This window comes from Drosophila nasuta, unplaced genomic scaffold (genome assembly GCF_023558535.2).
Source record: "Drosophila nasuta strain 15112-1781.00 unplaced genomic scaffold, ASM2355853v1 ctg75_pilon, whole genome shotgun sequence".
NCBI lineage: Eukaryota > Metazoa > Arthropoda > Insecta > Diptera > Drosophilidae > Drosophila > Drosophila nasuta.
This window is the reverse complement of record NW_026869615.1, coordinates 80721-97290: the sequence shown is the minus strand read 5'-3', so window position 1 is coordinate 97290 and position 16570 is coordinate 80721.

Below are 16570 nucleotides of genomic sequence, written 5' to 3'. Positions count from 1 at the left end.
TAGTCCAGGTGTTCATACGGACAGACGGACAGACGGACATGGCTAGATCGTCTCGGCTGTCGACGTTGATCAAGAATATATATACTTAATAGGGTCGGATATGCCTCCTTCTACCTGTTGCATACATTTTTCTGCCCTTCTACCCTATGTGTAGCGGGTATAATTAGTAGTAAAATGTAATTCCTATTTCAATTTCAATTTGAGCTTTATATTTAGTATTTTAAGTTAGATATAATTGAAGAGTAAGCCCTCATATTCCAAATAGGTATGGTATGTATATAAAATTATATTATATAAAAGCTGTTATATATTCTAATCTTTTTGAAGTTCACCCAGCTTGGTGAACAGGCCTGACGATATCGATGCAGTACGAGAAAACATCGTAAAAAGAGTATGTGTAAGTACAGCATAGACGCACAAAAAATTCGTTTGCAATTTTATATGACAGCTATAAAGTGTTATATTTATACCCATCCTATTAGGAAATACTAGGCAAATTTGTATAGTAGGCAAATAATGCATAAAATGTTGAATAATCATGAATTTGAAATAAATTGTAAAGTAATGGGCACCTGATATTACTTATTGTTGCTTAATATGGGTAACGACATTGCGCCAGAAGCTTTTACAGGTTGGGACCATCTTCGTTCTTCGTAATCATATATTGAATGCATATTTAGCAGGTCTATGGGTTGATAGCCCATCCTCTCTGTTCCCATCTTAACTCTGTCTACCTTCTTTTATCTGTGTGGCACGGTGGCTTACTAGGTGGCAAAAGACCCACCCCACTTTCCCCTGAGCTTTAGTCGACAATGTAGGCAGAGTATTCTTCCAGTTTGCTGTCCTTTTAACGGGTCGTCACATAATAAAATGGCGCCCGAAATGGAGCCAAATAGCGATCTAGAAGCTAGGTATCGCATCCCCGCGCTTCCGATTACCTTTTTCATATTCCCATTTCCCACCTCAACCGCCATCCAAATCTTTAGTAGTTTAGTGTGCCAGCTGTTTGATTATTCGAAAGTGTAGGTATTCTGCTAATTTTCGTGGAGCCCAACCAATAGTCAGTCAAGTTAGCCAATACAATACTAACCAAAGTTAGTAGTCTCTAAAACTTATTCGAACTTGTCATCTGCATCACTCTGAAATGTTAGAATTAACCTCAGGTTGATCTAAACCAAGTGATAGATTTCAGTTTTTCTGTTTGAATGAGTGAGCAAATTGAGATCACTCTTGTTGTATTATTTCGACAAGTTCCTTTTTTCCTTCATCAAATAATCAAATAAGTTTATAGATTCTGTTCATTTGCTAAGAAGTTTGCAGAATCTTTGTTATTATACAATAAGTAATAAAAGGAAAAGTCCCAATTAATAGATTTTTGTGAGAGAATGAATAATATTTTTGAATATTATCTTCCGAAATTAAATAATATTGTTGAATATTATAAAACGAAAAGTAAACAAATCGTTTCTAAATTGTCCAACCTTTTCATGGAAAACTAGATTTTTCTGGATATCTAAAAGTTCTTTCTAAAAATAGAATTGAAGTTGCGAGCAGGTAGTCATTTGCTCAGCACAGCTTGCGCGAATCGCGAATTTTTCACAACAAAACCGAACTTTGAAGTGGTCAGTTCATTTATTACGTGTCCAAATTTAAATTATTTGTAATGGATTTTGAAGTTGAAGGTATTTTCTAAAATTTGAGATATTATAAAAAACGTACTTGTTAAACTCTTCTTGTTATATTAATTTGAAATAATACATGTTTTTGTCTATGTTTTGAACGTCTTTTTTATGTTTAGCTAAAGTTTTAGTAGTGAGGCCACAGAACGCCACAGTTAAGTTGTATACCAATGTGTTTGGTTGGCTCTAAAGGTAATAAATGTGTACATTTTTTGCAGAAAATTGCCGATGTGCTTACAGTCGTCAAAAATTCTAACGTCTTAACATTTTCAGGGTCAGTTTTGCACTAAAAAATTTGTTTTCGCTCGTGTGCTTGTTGTGCTGTTGCCCTGTCTTCGTCTTTTGAGTTTGTGTTTATTAATAGTTTTTCATTTATTAATAGTTTTGATTTATTTTTTGTTTATTCCCTTGCTTTTAAACTTTAATAGGTTCTTCTTATGAGTGTGTATTCTCACGTTTATATGTTTTTAATGAAAGGTGAACAAAATTGATTGAAGTTATAGAAGCAAATATTATTAAAAACGGCTATAGTGTTGATAAGAGTGAAGTGTCAAAGCGAATTGAATACGTTTGTAAGAGGATTATAACGTTTTGTTAATTACAAACGCATGAAATCTTCAATTCTCCAATATCAATCTGATGGGTTGAATGAAAAGGAATCAATACCGATAACATGCGCCCAATCAACATCAAAAATCTTAGCCGTTTGTATGGAAGTTATATGATACGATTTTTTACAGTGTGTTTAGAATATTTTTATAGATTTTTGGCATATAAGCTATAATAAGGTTGTATGGGAGCTATAGGAAATAGTCCTTCGATGTATCCAATTTTTACTATATATAAAAATATTTTTTAAATTTTGAGGAAAATTTCATAACGATATCTCAACGGGAAAAATTTTTGGCCGATGCTTCTTCCAAGCCCAATCACTGTGAGTTGCTACACAATTGCATAAAGCGGGACTGACTATAAATGTCGGAAAAGTCAGTTTGGGTTACGCCAAGTAGATTATCTTGGATATATTTGTAGGATAAGGTACTCTCCAAATAAACCCTAACAAAATACAAGCTGTGGATGAGTTGCAGGCCAAAAAACGCGAAACAGCTAAGAAGATTTTAGGTATTATTAGGAATTTATTAGATATCTTTTAATATTGAACACACTTGTTGGATAACAAGTGGTCAAACGGAATTTTGCATTAAGCCACAATTTTTAATCGACTGGAGGAGCAGATGCTTCACCCTGGTTGATTCGGAAACTTGGGTAATTTGCCTCTTCCCACGAGCGAGACACCGCTCATACACTGCATAGCAGTGATCATATTTCGTCTCCATGGCCTGTGTGCCTTCATTATCGCCGTCTCGATGCAGTGCATCAGCGCATGTGGAATATACATTACATATATATATCATCCAAACTTTTTTCATATATGTATATGAGCAGCAGCAACTTGTGATCCAACGAGTTTAATAAAAATTGACGCTGCTATATGGAGTGTAGCGGATCTGCGCGCGTTTGTTTTCAATAGCGTGCAAACTTTCTGTTATTTAGAATAAAACAACACGAAGAGGTTGCATACACTGGAGTGTGTTAAAAGCAGACAAACGCGAAACGACAGAAATGTAACAAATTACATACAACAGCGGCCAAATCGGAAAGTATAAGCGCACTCTTTAAACTGTATAGATACCTACACATACATATAGTAACATAACATACCCAGTATAAATGTACTACTAGGCGTATTATGTTTACGCCACATACCGGTCAAAGCCCCATAGCAAGTCACATACCGGTCAAAGCCCCACATTCCAGATTACGATGATTATTGAACTATAAACACGTTTTGTAATAAACACGACACGTCTTGTAAAAGAATATTGATTTAAAACAATAAAGAACTTAACTGAACTTTATTTGTGTTCAATTATTTATCTCAATTTTCAGTGTTGACCTTAGGCTTATTGCCCGGTCATTTAATCGACACGCAATTAAAAAATATTAAATTCGTAAGTATATACACATAAGGATATATATATATATACTGTGCAACGTATACACAAAGTAGAAAAGATAGCGGAAAAATGCCGGTGAAACGCTTATGTACTTATATATATGTTGCGTCACATATATATAAAATACGAGGAAAAAATAGAATGGCTCGAACACGACACTTGCACAAAAATGTATGGAGAAAAAGTGTATTACTTATCTTCAAAAACCAATTGCTGCTGGGGTCGAGCGATGGGATCCAGCTCGAAGGACCAAAATGTTTAGGGGCGTCTTTAGATAATTAAGCACTTTAACTTTTGTATTAGTAGAATCTGTAACTTCTACAATTACTTTTATTGCACTTAAAAATACACTTGTTGTACCGGTCAGCGAATGTTGAACATATGTTATGGTAAAACAAGTAAGAAAGCTACGGTCGAGTGTGCTCGTCTGTGAAATACCACTACCCATTTTGAATAAAAGCAAAATATTACGGTAATAATCTCAAAAATTAAAATAAATATGCATGTATTTTCGATCGGGATTTGAACTCGAGCACCACCGACCGGGAGATTAAAAAAAGAAATTTCTACTTCGAGCCGGTTTGAACCCGGGCACCACAACATGCTCGGCTTGCATTCTACCACCTGAGCTATCGCATTGCTTATGGACCCCTTATGCATACAGATACTAATATAGACGAGCATGTATATACGTATACGCATACGTACAATACATACTGTAACAAACCGATTATACACAGCCTATGATAACGTACTCTGCTTACGGGGGCCGACTGTTGCTCAGGGCAAATGGGGTGGGTTTTTGTTATCTATAGGAGCTGAGGTTACATTATTAAAAGAGGTAAGCAGAGTTTATCGATATCTTAAACGGCAAAATTCTGAATTGGCATACGAGCAAGCCTAAAAAGTCGAAGATCCTAGATGTCATGGATCCTCTTCTATACCCTCCCGTCCTGTAAAGCCCATTATGGTCTTTACCCTTTTATTGTTTAATTTATGACACACACAACTATACTCAGGTGCCCGAAAGGCTTACTTTATTTCATTTTCAATAACTTCATAACGTTAAGACTTTATAATCGGACTCATTTTCATGGGCGGTCAATACCCTGTAACTGTTCTTGATATTTACGGTACTACAAAACTATATATATATTACTATAATGGTAAATATGGCATGTGTTAAACCCTATACTGTTGACATTATTATACTTCAATTATCGGCCAAGCCGTACTTACATACTTTTACTTTTGTATAGATGTACACAACTCACTGATGATCAGGCCTGATGATGAATGATGTGTGTGTGTGTTTTATGTTGTTGATGAGATGATGTATGTTTGCTGTGTGAACTTCCAAAAAGAGAATTAGAATAATGTTAACAGTATTGAATATCGACTACATACATGTACTTATAAAACTATGTATATTACAAGAATAAGAAAGCTACGTTAATTGATTCATTTTAATTTAACATTCTTGCAAATATCGATACTTTTAAATTGTACAAACTAATCAGCGGCAAACAGGTTATGGCTATTAGCCGCGGAAGGTCATCATGGACGGCGACAATACTTGGGATGCTCCTATGGGGGCATCACTGTTTAAAACATAGAAGCACCAACTATGCTCTATGCCTCCTCTGAACGGCTCATGGGGTCTCTGTTAGCCGATGCTAACAATTTTGGTGCTGCCCATAGGGCCGCGTCTATCCTCTGCTCGACTGCTTTTGCCTTTTCGAATTAGTCCAAGTTAGCCGGTGCTAACATTTTAGTGCGGCCCAATGGGGCAGCACCGGTATTAGTCGAGGCGATCCTCTGCTATGGCACTAATTCGCTTGCTGAGTTGTATTCCAGTTAGCCGATGCTAACAATTTTAGTGCGGCCCAATGGGGCAGCACCGGTAGGAACAGTGGCAATCTTCTTTTAGCTTTTAGCTTATGTATGTGCCCACTGTAACTCCAGCAGCAGTTTTGCGCGCCGATAATGCGCAGGTGAAAATACTATATGGCGGTGGCCAAACTGTTTAAACGCTTTTTAAACGTTTATAGACCCACGCCGCGCTAACTTTCAAATGCCTAAAAATATTTCTTATTAGAAATATGTATGTGCCTATGTAACCTACGTACCTTATTATTATCCGAACAATACTCTGGTGGATATATCCACGCAGATGGAGAAATCTTTTCCTTTAATACAATGTTCAGCTCTGGATTGCTGACTTTTATATATATATATATAGATTGTCCCAGCCAATTAATCCACGCGCCTTGGTATGGGAAACGGAAAAGGAAAATTTCTTCTTCTTCTAATGGGTCTTCGATATTCGAATATTGAACTTACACAGAGTTGATCTCAACTATTCGATCAATCTCTGTAATTTATTTGTGTGAATGGTAATTTACTGTCAAGGGCTGCTAACTCGACTAAGTGATATGTAATATGCGATATCTAAAATGGCCAGAATTTGCAAATGCAAATTTAAAATTTAAATTGCACCCTTACAATACATAGCAAGCGGTTTTGCTCATACAAAATAAAATCCACAATTTTTATTTATAATTGTTGTAAATAGGATTAAAAAAAAATTTTCTGCGGCTTGCACTCAAATAAAAATTGTTTAAGTTATTAAAGAAATAGTTTTGCCTTCTATGTATGTGCTGTATGTATGCGTATACGTATTATATACATGTTCGCCTCTAGATTTTTATCTGTATGCATAGATGCATCTATTGGTAGAGTGCAAGCATATTTGTGTTGTGCTACTCGGGGAACTCAGGCTCAAGCCCGCTCGGGGTACAAACTTTTTTTTATCGTATTTACAATAGTTATAAATAAAAATTGTAGATCTTATTGAAGAAAGACTTTTGTATTAGCAAAAACGCCTGCTATGTATGTATTGTATGTATGCGTATACGTATATATATGCTCGTCTATATTAGTATCTGTATGCATAGGGTTCATAAGCAATGCGATAGCTCGGTGCAAGCCGAGCATCTCGTGGTGCTCGGGTTCGAGCCCGCTCGAGGTACAAACTTTTTTTTAACCACCCGGTCGGTGGAGCTCGAGTTCAAATCCCGATCGAGAATACATGCATATTTATTTTTAATATTTTAAGATTATTACCGTAAAATTTTGCTTTTATTCAAAATGGGTAGCGGGTATCTCACAGTTACAATAATACACCCCGTCGGTGTTGCTCGACTTCAAATCGCGATCGAGAATTTTGAGATGATTACCGCTATATTTTATTCAAAATGGATAGCGGGTATCTCACAGTCGAGCACACTCGACTGTAGCTTTCTTACTTCTTCAATTTTAATCTTTGTCGTAAACACTCATATTGAACTTGTGGTGTAGGGGTGAGCGTTGTCCGTTAATTTCAATTTGAATTTAAATTGTAGCAATATTTGCTACGCGACTGTTGTGCAAGCTAACAGCTGCGCGAGTTAACATGCCCCTCTCTCCGGCCATATGGAATAATGCCGATCCGGAAACTCCAAGCCTACTCTATGCAACTCCAAGCCTACTCTATGCAACTCTGACGATAATACACTCATACTTAGTCCCGCTATATATCTTCCTTATAGTTGTATCTACGAAAGTATAATGGGCGCTATGGCCGACAAGAAAGTAAAAAAGTTACGGTAATTAATCGGCAACATTGATTTTTGTGCTCATTTTGTATGGGGCTGGAGCTGAGGTTATCGTACTTTTCCTGAAATATCTCAAAACGAATAGTGATAAAATTATGAATTTTTGTGGGTATATTTATAAAATAATACTCTAAAACTTGTCATAAGCCGATTTGGCCGACAACTCGTCAAACAACGTGCCAGACGTGAAAAAAGAAGTCAACAGCAGCAGCTAGTAAAACACAAGCGAAGACAATAATTATTTTATTTTTATAGGTAAACTTGATTCCGATGACGAGAACTTGCCGCCACCTCAAATGTTAAGAACATTTGATGTCAATCTCAGCTGGTAAGTCAAACAATTTTACTATTATAATCAATAAATCAATTATAATACATAATTACTTGCAAGCAGGGCAAATATGACAAATTTGCGGACTCGTTTAAAAGCAGCAAACACCTCAATATGTCGGCCTCAAAGTTTTCCACATATTAAGTAGGAATAATTTCAAATGTTATACATTTCTTTTCTTATTTAACAATGTTTCTTGATCCAAGGTCGAGCTGAGCCAAACAAATTGCAATAGAAAGTCCAGGAGGCTAGTAGAATAGTCCTATAATTTTATACCCGCTACCCTTAGGGTAGAAGGGTATTACACGAGTACACTCGACTGTAGCTTTCTTAATTTGAGGGTGCAGCAGCTTACATCTCCACTAATTAAGCAAGTGACTTGCTGTATTTCTGCGCGCTATTGGTTTATGTTCGCCTGTGTTGAAAAATACGTATGTAAATAACAACAAGTGCAAGAGTCATATTGATATTCGCGCATTACATATATTGTGTATGTATTGGTGGAAAGGGATCAAGAGGCAACGGCAACGGAGCCTTCTGGTCGTCCCTCTCACACATTCCTTCACTTTTGTTGACGCGTCTAATTAGCGTCACTTCAGTTCCATCAGCGAGTTTGTGCGGTTCATAAAACATAAAATCAAAGTGTTCTTATTTATCTGGTTGCTTGTGGGGATAATTCTTTTACAGATTTCTATAGGTTATGGGCCCAGACACAATTGCAACGGATTAATAATAGGAATGCTTTGATTGTTTAAAATAAAAAGAAAATAAAAGTGAATCAAAAGTGAAAGCATATTATATGTAAATGTTTGTGTGTATATATGTATGCATTCACATGCATATGTACTATGTTTGCAGTCAGCTTCGAAATATAATTGCTGGAAGTGTTTGATTATTGTGTGACAGAAATTGCACAATATAACTTATTAATTTCACAATATATGTCGCCGCGACCAATTCGCCGCATAAAATTTTTCCACATATTTCCAGGAAGAAGCCAAGACGAATTCGCCGCATAAAGATTCCAAAACCACGTAATTTAAATTTCGCCATATGTTCTCTTCTTGCACTTTTTGTGCTGTCGTTTTCGTGTTGCTGAACTGTGCTGCTAGACTTTGTTGCTGAACTGTGTTGCTAGACTGTGTTGTGTTGCTAAAAGGTTGTTTGCTAGGAAGCGTTGCTGTGTTGGAAAACGATGGATAAGGGTAAAAGAAACATAAAACCATTTGATGGTGAAAAGTACTCTATTTGGAAGTTCAGAGCTTGAGCTCTTTTGGAGGAGCATGACCTGTTGAAAGTAATTGATGAGATAAATTTCGAAGTGAACGAAGAAAACAAAAAGGCTGAAAAGAGCTGCAAAAACTTGATCATTGAGTATTTAAGTGATTCTTTTTAACTTTTGCTAGCAATGATGATGGAGCCAGGCAGATTTTTGCGAATTTAGATGCCATTTACGAAAGAAAGAGCCTAGCATCGCAACTATCACTTCGTAAGAAACTTTTGGGGCTTAAATTAAAAGGATATGCTTCACTTCTTAATCACTTCAATTTCTTCGATGACCTTATTACAGAACTCATTGCATCAGGAGCAAAGCTAGACGAGATGGATAAAGTTTCCCATCTACTCTTCTCTCTTCCACCCAGTTACGATGGAGTTATAACTGGGATTGAGACTTTACCTGAAAGTAACCTAACCTTAACTTATGTAAAACACGACTTCTTGATCAGGAGATAAAGCTTCAGAATTTGAGCAAGGACACTAGCCACAAAGTGCTGCAGGCAATAGGCAAAAAGGGATTTAAAGATAAGTCTAACAATAAAGTAGGAGCGAAATTTGGAAAAAAAACTAGTCAAACCCTTTGTTAAGCCAAAAACCAAATGCTTTTATTGCGGAAAACCAGGTCATTTCAAGAAGGACTGCTTCTTTTTAAAAGACAGGGAAATCACAATTCAATTGAATGTGGTGGAAAGGAAAGGCAGGCTCAAAAGGCAACGGCAACAACAGCAGCAACAACAGCAGCGGCAGCAGTGGTAGCACAGCCGGAGCGCAGTTTCGCTTTTATGATGACAAATGCAACATCAAGCCCGAGCACGGATGAGGTTGAGTTTATCCTAGACTCAGGAGCATCGGATCATCTGATAAATTTTTTTTTTCTTTTAATACTGTATGTTTTATATTTTGAATCTTCTCTTACGAGACTAACAAAATGTGTTTAAATCTTAAAAATACTACATTATTCTAACAGTTTCTTAAACTGTATTTATGGTAGGCGGTCCTAGTAATTGTCGCTGGATGGGACGGTCGTTATGACGAAGGCGGGAACGGCTGCATACTAATGTTAGTGCTCTAGCAAGGTGATTTGGATGGTTCGACAGCTTGATGTAGTAATTTTCCATGTGTTGTGCTATTTCATCTCGGACGGGAAGTATATTCAAGTCTCTCTGAATGTTTTCACTCCGAACGTACCACGGTGCCCCGGTGATAGTTCTAAGGATCTTTGCTTGGGCTCTCTGCACGATCTCTACGTTGCTGTTGCTGGCGCTCCCCCACAACTGAGAGCCATAAGTCCAGATTGGTTTCAGAACGGTGTTATAGAGCAGGACCTTGTAATCCAGACTAAGGGGAGCGGGAGTTTATATGCCAATGCAGACTGTTTGCCTTCAGCCTTAGGTGAGTTCGTTTAGCTTCAATGTGCGTGCGCCAGGTGAGCCGTCTGTCGAGATGTACGCCAAGATACGTTACTTCACCTGATTGGGGAAGCACGGTGTTGTTTAGTGTAAGGTTGGGGCAATTTCGTCTATTTAAGGTAAAAGTTACGTGTTTAAATTTTTGCTCATTTACTTTTATACGCCAGTCTGAGAGCCATTTCTACAGCGTCTAGATGGGTCGCAAGTTGCGCTGAAGCTTGTTGTGGAAATTTAGATCGGCTAAGGATCGCGGTGTCGTCGGCAAACGTAGACATAGTCAGTTGTCTACTCGTAGGGATATCAGAAGTGTAGAGTAGATATTAAGTCGGCCTGAGAACGCTGTCTTGAGGAACACCAGCTTCGATATAATGTTCAGCTGACATGACGGTATTGCATCTCACTACAAATATCCTGTTGTAAAGATATGACTTCAAGAGTTTATGCGTGCAATTAGGGAGCATTATTTTGATTTTGTGCATTAGGCCGTCAAGCCATACTCTGTCGAATGCTTGAGAGACGTCCAAAAATACCGTAGTGCAGTACTCCCTATTCTCGAATGCAGTTCGAATTTCTGATGTTATGCGGTTCACCTGTTCGATAGTTCCATGCTTTTCGCGAAAACCGAATAGATGTGCTGTTGGGATACTATTATGTCTTCTTAAGTATGGTATGATACGGGTTAAAAGACATTTCTCAAAGAGTTTTGATAGACACGAAAGTAGGCTTATTGGTCTGTATGAGGAGGTGAGAGTGTGGTCTTTTCCTGGCTTTGGTATCATTATGATGATTGACTTTTTCCACCTCTTCGGGAAGCAGCCGATTCTTGTCATCGCGTTGAAGAGTTGGCATATGGTACCAACAGCACATAGTGGGAGTTCAATAAGCATTTTGGTGTTATTAGATCGCAGCCCGGAGATTTTCGCGGTTGCAGCTGCTCTTTTATAATTTTTATGACTTCACATACTCGAAATACAATTGGTTCGGCAATAGGGAAGTCTACTTCTGTTTGCAAACGTATATTAGGCAGGTTTGTTACTGGATTTGGCTGGAAAACATTTTGAAGGTGGGCAGCGAATGTGTCGGCTCGGTCTTTGTCGCTTCGGGCCCAGCAACCTGCAGGGCACAGAGGGCGATTTGGTCCCGCTAGCGGCATTTAATTAATAACTTCTAAACTAAAATAGATATCTTCAGTCGGTTTTTTCACTGATCAGAAAAAATCATAGAATTTTTAAGTTAAAAATTTTTTTAAATTTTTTTTATTTTAAAAAATTTTTTTTTAAATTTAAAATTTTGTTGTACTTTTATTTTATTTGAACTTCAATTAACATATTTCATATATAAACTTTATCTAAAAATGATGGGATGATGGAAAAAATGTGATGACTTCTGTGCTGTGTTTATGAGCTACACATTTATAGACCGGTCACAAACATTGATTTTTTGAAAATACATACCTTGAATATAATAAAACCAAACTTCTAACAAATTCACCAAAAATTGTAAATTTCCGAGGAACTCAAATTCCATGCGCGCAAAGAAAAAAATTGTGTAAAGCTCTTTTGCGAAATCATATGGTGTGTTTGACCGATCACAGCTGATGATCAGCTGATCGTAGAGCTTTCAAAAGCTTTTAAAAATCTAATCAAAGCATCTGCTATCGATATGTGAAAAATATTAACGGATTTTAAATTTGAAAATTTGAATTAAATGCCGCTAGCGGGACAAATCGCCCACTGTGCAGGGGTCCGTATTGGCGTAACCGTTGCTGTTGGTGCGCTCAGTGTTAAGTGAGCTTTCCAAAGTGGAAATTTTGAGCTGGTTGGAGATAGTTGCTCTATATAGCGCTGTATGAATCTGTCTCCTTCTTGTCGTAGAGCCTGGGTGAGTCGACGTGAAGCTTCTTTTAACTGTTGTTTTGCAGATGGCGATCGAGATAATTGCTTGATACAGCTGTCTTCCTTTCGGGGACACGAGGCGAGATCCCCAGTGCGTGTGCTTAGCGTTATAGTCTCCCTGCTGCTATAAAGTAGTTGACTAGCGAGTTGAAGTAGTCAATAAAGCGAGGAGGACAGTATACCGCGGCTAGTGTTATATTGTGACAATCCAACTGTATAATGATAGATGTGGCTTGCAGATAGCTAGTTGCAAACGCATTGTGGAAGTGGTGTTTAATGCGGTTTTTAATCAGTATTCCAGTGCCTCCATGGGCCTTTCCATCAGGATGATTTGTACTGTAGAACAAATACCCTCGGATTTGGAAATTGTATTTGTTGGTAAGGTGGGTTTCTGCTAGTAGCATTACGTCGATTTCATTGTCATTCATGAATTGTGCTAACTCAATTTTGTGCCGTGGACCGCCGTTGGCATTCCACAGTGCAATGCGTAGGGGAGCCATTGATTATTTTGATAGAGTGTTTTGGAGCATCTGAATCAAAATATTTTGATTTGTCATCAGACTTTGCATGGTTGTTCGCATAAAAGTAATGAATTCCTCCATGCTTTGTTGCAGTCTGAGTATCATCGTTTCCATTTTATATTCTTTGTGCTCTACGGGTTGGTAAGGGATTGTAGGTGGTGATTGGTCAATGCAAGCAGGGCTCGCCTGATACGATTTTATAACGCTTGCAAAGCTTACGTTTTTGTTTCGTTGGAACTACCGAGTGATGACCTGGCTGCTGACGAAAAGAAAACTTCAGGCGTGAGTTTGGAGGGTATTAATGGTGCGTTGTGGGATCGCGTTGTTAAGACTTTATGGTTGACACGACTTTTAACTCCTTGTATACTGGACAGCCTCTATAGTTTGCGGTGTGGTTTCCTCCACAGTTACTACATTTTTAGTGGTTGGGTCCTTTTGTGCTTTACATTCAGCAGATGTATGCAGTCCTCCGCAAGCTACGCATACAGAGCAGAGTGTGCAGTAAGATTTAGTGTGTCCGTATTCTTGGCAATTTGCGCACTGGACCGGGCCATTACGTTTGTGCGGCTCTTCGACTATAATTCTGCGGTGCAGTAAGAACTGAAGTTTGTAGATGGGATGTACTTCGTTTTTCTTGAGGGCCTTGGAGTCAGGGACGAGTTCCACTTTGAAGAGAGGTTGCGGTTGCTTGTTTCTATTGCGGATATTTATAACGGTTTTACGTTGAAACTCAGTAGTGGTAACATCTGGTTCGATGCCTTTTATGACCACTTGTTGTCCTTTGCTACTTTTAGCTGATAAGTATAGTATCTTTTTTCTTGGCGTTTAGGAGCTCCGTCAATTTTCTGAAGTTTTCTTCGCTTTTCACTTGGACCTTGGTTTCATGAATGTCTCCTTTAGTCAAGGGGATTACATGGAAGCTATCTTTACCAATAAGATCGATAATTGTGTTCACAAGGTTGTTAGAATTTTTCTCTCGGATGTATAGCGGAGGCGGCTTCGCTTTGCTTTTGTCCGCATCCGTGACTCTAGAAGGCATTTCGTTGGAGATGTCAGCCAAAATTTCAAATATATTTACTGTATTAGGGCTCTGCATAGTTCCTTGATCGGAGGAAGCCCGATTGATTTTGCAACGTTACCCATTTTCAAACCCGGTGGACTTTGTTTTCTTTTAATGTTTACGTAGCGATCCATGCCAGTCTGTATGGTCGAACCTTGCTTTTACTTGGTGCGTTTGTCAGTGCTAACTCAGCTGACACAGCAGGTGGAACGATCGACGGTATCGGGTATACAGACGAAACTTATGTTGTTGTTGTCGTCATTGTATTTACAGTTGCAACTGACGTCACTGTGCTAGTAACCGTGGCCAGACATGTGTGCAGTTGGGGCGAGGCAAAGCAAGGAAGGGGAAACACATTTATCGCTTACCTCGCTTTGCGCTGTCGGTAACGCAGACGGAGAGAGAGTGCGCCCTTTCGTTGAGAGTAGGCTTGAGTTCGTTTTTCGGTGTTGGGGTTAACGCTCGCGGTTGATCGGCAGAAGCTTTTGTTTTGCTGATTCGTCTGCATCTGTCGACACGAAAGTGAAGTATGCATTGCTAAGAGAGCGCCGACGCTCGTCTAGCTGACGTTGGCGCTGCGACCGAAGCTCGCTTTGGTTCATCACCTTATTTACTTTATGTTGATTTTATATGTTTATTATTATTAGTTACAAAAGTGCACTAGTTTTAAACACAAAATAAAAGTAAGTTGCGACTTTTCATCGCACTAAGCGTCTTTTCGCCGTTTGTCTTGATTGATATCGGGTTTTTTATATAATTGGTCATTTATCAACCAACGCAGCTTTATTCTCCGACTATGAGAGTTTGCAATCGAATGTGGCTATAGAGATTGCCAAACGCGGAGAATATATTCATGCTACAGCCAAAGGAGTGCTTAATCTCACCAGCACTGGAAACCAAATCACCCTACAAAACGTACTGTATTGTAAGGATATTCCTCACAATCTGCTCTCGGTCAAAAAGATGCAGGATGCCGGGATGACCATAGAGTTCAACCCTGAAGGCATAAGAGTTTCGAAAACGGAGTATTGGTTTTGCTGGATTCTGTGAGTACAATGTACCAATAATAAAATTTAAATTGAACAGTAAGGTATTTACGTCTAGAATCCCAAATAGTGCTGAGTATCGATTGTGGCATGAACGATTGGGCCATATAAGTGTAGGAAAATTTTTGGAAATAAAACGAAAAGGTCTCTTTGAAGATAATAATTTTTTAAACAATATTGAGTCAAATCATGAATTATGTGAAGCTTGTGTAAGTGGCAAGCAGTCTAGATTAAAATTTGAATAATTTAACGACAAAGACAATATCCAACGACCACTATTTGTAATCCACTCTGATGTTTGTGGCCCAATTACACCACAAACTATAGATAATAAAACTATTATGTAGTTTTTATTGATCAGTATACACATTACTGTGTGACGTATTTGGTAACATATAAGTCGGACGTTTTTTCTTTTTCAAAGATTTTGTGGCTAAAAGTGAGGCTCATTTTAACTTAAAAGTTGTTAACTTGTATATTGATAATGGTAGGGAATACCTTTCTAATGAAATGCGTGATTTCTGTGTTGAAAAGGCATCAGCTATCATTTGACGGTTCCTTATACTCCACAATTAAATGGTGTATCAGAACGGATGATTCGGACAATCACCGAGAAGGCTCGCTCTATGATTTCTTGTGCTAAACTTGATAAATGTTTTTGGGGTGAGGCTGTTTTAACGGCAACATACTTAATTAACAGATCCCCAAGCAGAGCGTTGCAGAATATAAGTAAAATAAAAAGCCTGTATTAAAGTATCTCAAGATATTTGGTTCGACAGTATATGCACTAAATAAAGTGAGAAAACGAAAGTTTGATGAAAAGTCAATCAAAACTTTACTTCTCGGTATGAACCAAATGGGTATAAATTGTGGAATGAGGAATCAAGGAAATTTATAACAGTTAGAGATGTTGTGGTGGATGAGATTAACATGTTAAAATCTAGAGTTTTACATGGAGAAGAATCTGTGGTTCAAAGTAATAATGTTGAACCAAATATTGACTCTTTAAATAGAGATGGTGAAGAGTTGGATTTTCCTTTGGAGGAAGAGATTGAATCTGTTGATTCTGGATTAAATTTACAACTCAATGAAAATTCCACAAATCTTGAGAATGCCGATCCAGTTGTTACTGGTGATAAGTTAAAAGAAATAGAAAATGATGAAGAAATCAGACGCAGTGAAAGACTTAGAGGTAAACCAAAATTATCATATCGCTTCTTAGAGAAATGTCTTATGAATACTCAAATATGCTTGAATGATATTCCAGTTAATTTTGACGAAATTAAGTTTCGTGATTACAGATCTCTATGGGAAGAAGCCATAAAAGATGAACTCAACTCCCATTTTGAAAATAATACTTGGTCCTTAGTGCAAAAGCCAAACAATAAAAACATAGTTGATTGTAAGTGGGTATTTAGTATAAAACAAGATGAGTTCGGAAACTTAGTAAAGTACAAAGCAAGGCTTGTAGAAATTTGATTGGCTGTTTGATGTACATTATGTTATGTACACGACCAGATTTAACCACTTCAATAAGTATTCTGAGTAGATATACAAACAACAACAATAAGGAACTATGGCAATGCCTGAAAAGAGTTCTTAGATATCTGAAGGGCTCTGTTGATTTGAAGCTCACATTCAAGAAAAATGTTCATTTTAAAAATATTCTGATAGGAT